Source organism: Oncorhynchus tshawytscha, linkage group LG20 (genome assembly GCF_018296145.1).
Source record: "Oncorhynchus tshawytscha isolate Ot180627B linkage group LG20, Otsh_v2.0, whole genome shotgun sequence".
Classification (NCBI taxonomy): domain Eukaryota; kingdom Metazoa; phylum Chordata; class Actinopteri; order Salmoniformes; family Salmonidae; genus Oncorhynchus; species Oncorhynchus tshawytscha.
The window spans coordinates 42,421,470-42,427,469 of record NC_056448.1 but is presented as its reverse complement, the minus strand read 5'-3'; positions in this window follow the sequence as shown (position 1 = coordinate 42,427,469).

Genomic DNA, 6,000 nt, shown 5'->3' with positions numbered 1-6,000 from the left:
ATCCAGTCGGATGAACAATCCAAACAGCTGACCGCTCGGAGGCGTCGGCATGGTCCTAAAACACACTGTTACCTCGTTTTGTTTCACACTCAAATTATAAAACTGGGGGGGTACAGAAATGCTATTTCAGAATGTGGGGGGGACATGTCCTCCCCCGTCCCAGGTGAAAGTTGTGCCCCTGGTATGGAGTAAGGATAGCTAATGTTAACGTTAGATGAGCAATGCCCATTGCATGTATTATACATTAGCAGAGTGGCAGTTTACTAAAGTTGGGTGTTGACTATGAACTTTACTTAGCTAGCTAGCTGTGCTTTGTGGAAGAATGTGGGAGATATTGTCAACATTGAATTGTGCCGTTGCATAGCGATCTGTCCATACAGCTAATGTTACAGCCTTGTTGGCTTTTAGCTAACGGGAAATAGTAGCAACGAACATTCTCTATCTTATTTGTGACTATTTGTTTGTGCTCTGATTACACGCAAGTGTCAAGGCCAACAGTTTACAAAATATAGCTATAGTTATAGCTATAGTTTCCTTTGCTTGTAGCTTGCCTCTCATCTGACTCATGGTGTAATCATAACAACATACAGGAACTCAAGTCCTTTTGTTCACCTGACCTAGAATTCCTTACAATCAAAATCCTGACCGCATTATATACCAAGATAATTATTTTTGTTTATAGTCACAGCCGTGTATATCCCCCCCAAGCAGATACCTCAACGGCCCTGAAAGAACTTCACTGGACTCTATGTAAACTGGAAACCATATATCCTGAGGCTGTATCTATTGTAGCTCGGGATTTTAACAAAGCTAATCTGAGAACAAGGGCTTCCTAAATTCTATCAGCATATCGAATGCGCGACACGAGCTGGTAGCATTCTGGACCATTGCTACTGTAACTTCCGCGATGCATACAAAGCCCTCCCCCGCCTTCTCTTCGGAAAATCTGACCATGACTCCATTTTGTTGCTCCCAGCCTATAGACAGAAACTTAAACAGGAAACGCCTGTGCTCAGGTCTATCCAGGGCTGGTCTGACCAATCGTATTCCACGCTTCAAGATTGCTTCAATCACGTGGACTGGGATATGTTCCGGGTAGCCTCAGACAATAACATTGACGTATACGCTGACTCGGTGAGCGAGTTTATTAGCAAGAGCATTGGTGATGTTGTACCCACTGTGACTATTAAAACCTTCCCTAACCAGAAACTGTGGATTGATGGCAGCACTCGCACAAAACTGAAAGCGCGAACCATCGCTTTTAATCATGGCAAGATGACTAGAAACATGACTGAATGCAAACAGTGCAGCTATTCCCTCCGCAAGGCAATCAAACAAGCAAAGCGTCAGTATCGAGACAAAGTAGAGTCGCAATTCAACGGCTCAAACACGAGATGTATGTGGCAGGGTCTACAGTCAACCACGGAATAAAAAAAGAAAACCATCCACCATTACGGACATCGACATCTTTCTCCCAGACAGATTAAACAACTTCTTTGATCACTTTGAGGACAATACAGTGCCACTGACACAGGCCCGCTACCAAAGCCTGTGGGCTCTCCTAAAACATTTAAATGTGTTAACCCTTGCAAGGCTGCCGGCCCAGAGGGCATCCCTAGCCGCTTCCTCAGAGCATTCGCAGACCAGCTGGCTGGTGTGTTTACGGACATATTCAATCAAGCCCTATCCCAGTCTGATGTGCCCACATGCTTCAAGATGGCCACCATTGTTCCTATTCCCAAGAAAGATAAGGTAACTGAACTAAATGACTATCGCCCAGTGGCACTCACTTCTGTCATCATGAAGTGCTTTGAGAGGCTAGTCAAGGATCATATCACCTCCACCCTCCCTGATAACCTAGACCCACTCCAATTTGCTTTCCGCCTCAATAGGTCCACAAACGACACAATCACCATCACACTGCACACTGCCCTATCCCATCTGGACAAGAGGAATGCTGTTCATTGACTACAGCTCAGCATTTAACATCATAGTACCCTCCAAACTCGTCATTAAGCTTGAGACCCTGCCCTGTGCAACTGGGTCTTGGACTTTCTGAAGGGCCGCCCCCAGGTGGTTAGGGTAGGAAACAACATCTCCACCCCGCTGATCCTCAACACTGGGGCCCCACAAGGGTGCGTTCTCAGCTCTCTCCTGCACTCCCTGTTCACCCATGACTGCGTGGCCATGCACGCCTCCAACTCAATCATCAAGTTTGCAGATGACACTACAGTGGTAGGCTTGATTACCAACAACGACGAGACAGCCTACAGGGAGGAGGTGATGGCCCTCGGAGTGTGGTGTCAGGAAAATAACCTCTCACTCAATGTCAACAAAACAAAGGAGAGGATCGTGGACTTCAGGAAACAGCAGAGGGAACATCCCTCTATCCACATTGATGGAACAGTAGTTGAGAAGGTGGAAAGTTTTAAGTTCCTCGGCGTACACATCACGGACAAATTGCAATGCTCCACCCACACAGACAGCGTGGTGAAGAAGGCGCAACCCCAGGAGGCTAAAGAAATTTGTCTTGTCACCTAAAACACTTGCAAACTTTTACAGATGCACAATCGAGAGCATCCTGTCAGGCTGTATCACCGCCTGGTACGGCAACTGCTCCACCTATAACCGCAAGGCTCTCCAGAGGGTAGTGAGGTCTGCACAACGCATCACCGGGGGAAAACTACCTGCCCTCCAGGACACCTACAGCACCCAATGTCACAGGAAGGCCAAAAAGATCATCAAGGACAACAACCACCCGAGCTGCCTGTTCACCCCGTTATCATCCAGAAGGCGAGGTCAGTACAGGTGCATCAAAGCTGGGACTGAGAGACGGAAAAACAGCTTCTATCTCAAGGCCATCAGACTGTTAAACAGCCATCACTAACAGAGTGGCTGCTGCCAAAATACAGACTCGAATCACTGGCCACTTTAATACATTTAATAAATGGATTCAAATAAGGTATCGCTAGTCACTTTAAATAATGCCACTTTAATAATGTCTACATATCCTACATTACTCATCTCATTTGTATATACTGTATTCTATGCCCCTGTATTCTATGTATTCTATGACTACCTGACATGATGACTCCTTGCTGTCCCCAGTCCACCTGGCCATGCTGCTGCTCCAGTTTCAACTGTTCTGCCTTATTATTATTGGACCATGCTGGTCATTTATGAACATTTGAACATCTTGGCCATGTTCTGTTATAATCTCCACCCGGCACAGCCAGAAGAGGACTGGCCACCCCACATAGGCTGGTTCCTCTCTAGGTTTCTTCCTAGGTTTTGGCCTTTCTAGGGAGTGTTTCCTAGCCACCGTGCTCCTACACCTGCATTGCTTTCTGTTTGGGGTTTTAGGCCGGGTTTCTGTACAACACTTTGAGATATCAGCTGATGTACGAAGGGCTATATAAATACATTTGATTTGATTTGATTTATACCATCTACTGCATCTTGCCTATGCCGCATGGCCATCGCTCATCCATATATTTATATGTATATATTCTTATTCATCCCTTTACATTTGGTGTGTATTAGGTAGTCGTTGTGAATTTGTTAGATTACTTGTTAGATATTACTGCACTGTCGGAAGTAGAAGCACAAGCATTTCGCTACACTCGCATTAACATCTGCTAACCAAGTGTATTTGTCCAATACAATTTGATTTGATTTGACTGCGGTTAGCTAGCTGCACAACTATGTTAGCATAGTCAAAACTGCTACCAAAATATAGCACATTGTTCGTTCTTAATGGCCAGAAATTAGCATGTGAGAGCAATGAATTATACATTTAATCAAAACTGTTCAATTAAAAAAACGTATTCAGTCCGAAAGGTGGCAAGTCTAATTGCCACTTTATGGACGATGTAAAACTGCGTTGTCGGGTTAAGGGCTTGTAAAGTAGCATTTCCCTGTAAGGTCTACTCCTGTTGTATTTGTGATTTAATTTGATTTAGTCTCGTTCTAATCCGACGTCTACATATTGAGATAGGTAGGGGCAAGAAATATTCTTTTTTTCCTAATGCTAAGGACCCTGTAAAAAATCCAGTATGTGGTTCTCGGTAACGGCCAGATGGCTCATGATGAGAGGCGGGGAGTGTGTTGTGTACCTTCAAGTTGATTTGCACATTTTAATAGACATTGGTGTCATATTTGCATAGATATGATTATAGGGAGATTTGAATTTAACATTGCGCTTCAACCAATGAATATACTGTGGGGGCGATACAATAACATACTTACTGTACATTGATCTAATCTTAGGATTGGTTAGGGTGTGACGTGTCACAGTTCAGTGTTTGCAGACCAACGACATGGAGACAAGAGCAACTGTTTGTGGTCTGGAATCGGAAAGCGGAGTCACATGCATTATTTTTCACACGATAATATATCGGTTCTCAAGACAATTCAGCGAGCACTTGGACATCATACTCCATTTTGTCCTATACCTGGTTGTCGGCCTTCATTTGTCCAGCACTATAAGTAACATGTTGAACATGATTTACCTGTAAGAAAATACAACATTTCAGCTTCATTTCAAAGTGCATTACTTTTATCTGGTGAAATGTAGGAGAGAGGTGAACTTAAACAGAAAGACCTAAAAACAAGAGCACAGGAACATGTTGAAATATTACACGACCTTTTGACATTTCAGCCTAGCATGGTAAGATTTACCACAGAACGTTGTCAAAACATTTTCAAGGCATAGAGTGGGATTCTTTGTTTCAGGTTAAGATCGCATTGGCAATGTCATCTCATACACTATCACATCTGCAAGCTATTGAAAGCTATTTTAGGAGAGCACTGACCAAGTTTTTTTATGTTCCAAATTCCAGAAGTGATGTCACTCAAACACGTGCACGAAGCACATTTCTTCCTATCATTGCTAATGTATCTGAAACTAGGTATAAAATGCACTTAGATCTAGGATCAGATTACTGTACTTTCAAACCTAATCTGTACCAGCAGGAGAACGAAAAACAATCTGACCACGTATCAGTAGTTAAAGGTACACTATGGAAGTTTAATTGCTAATTGTTTTACCTCAGATTTGGCTTAAATTTGAACTGTATGGTTTATATACAACCTGATATCATCTTACCCCATATATTACCTCATTGAACCACAAAATCCATTATTTTAGGCTAACAAACCTTCGCAATAAGCTTTTGCTCATGGGCGTGGGGAGGTGTGCCCCTCTCTGTCAAATGCTGGATTAAATGTATGTAAAGGGTATTAGGGGACCCTTTTTGACTCAGGAGTACCTCCCAGAAGCAAAGCATTTGTTATGTAACATTAAGAGCAACTTCTACCTAAGCCCCATCTCAACACTATGTTTATTTCTTCCTCCTTTAACTCCTATAACCAACGGGAAAGACTAACACAACCCAATACAGGCTCCGATGCCTTCAAAGCAGCAGAAAACGGTTCATTGTTCCAGATGAGAGATGGTTTGTATTCATTAGGGTACACAACGGAATACGCCTCCCCCCCCCCTAAAAAAAAAAACAACAACAAAAAAACGAAATGTGCAACAGAAGAAAAAAAGTTGAGTTTCTTATTTTCTAAACGTCTGGTAGTCCCTCTCTGTTTTATTCTGTGTTCTTCTGTTTGGTGCCTAATGAACATGCCCTGAGAATTGGCGCACCTACAGTGTGTAGTTTGGTTTGTCTTTGTAAAACAATCAATAGATCTGTGGGATATGACACTATGTTGCACTGTGTGCCTTTATCAGTGTTAACAATATCGTTTCTAATCTTGAACAAACCTTCCATGCATTATACAATAATTAAAATAGGTTTCAAGGGCTTACAGGTTTTTGGGGTTTTGATTGGATGAGCTAAAGTTGACAAAGGTGGATATGGATAAAGATGTGTGTTTCACTTGGTTTTATTTACTCTGCTTTGTCATTTTACTATGGATTCAAACAACTGAACTCCTATTGTAACAATGCATAACGACAACTTGATATGCTAAGCACTTTTCATATATTAC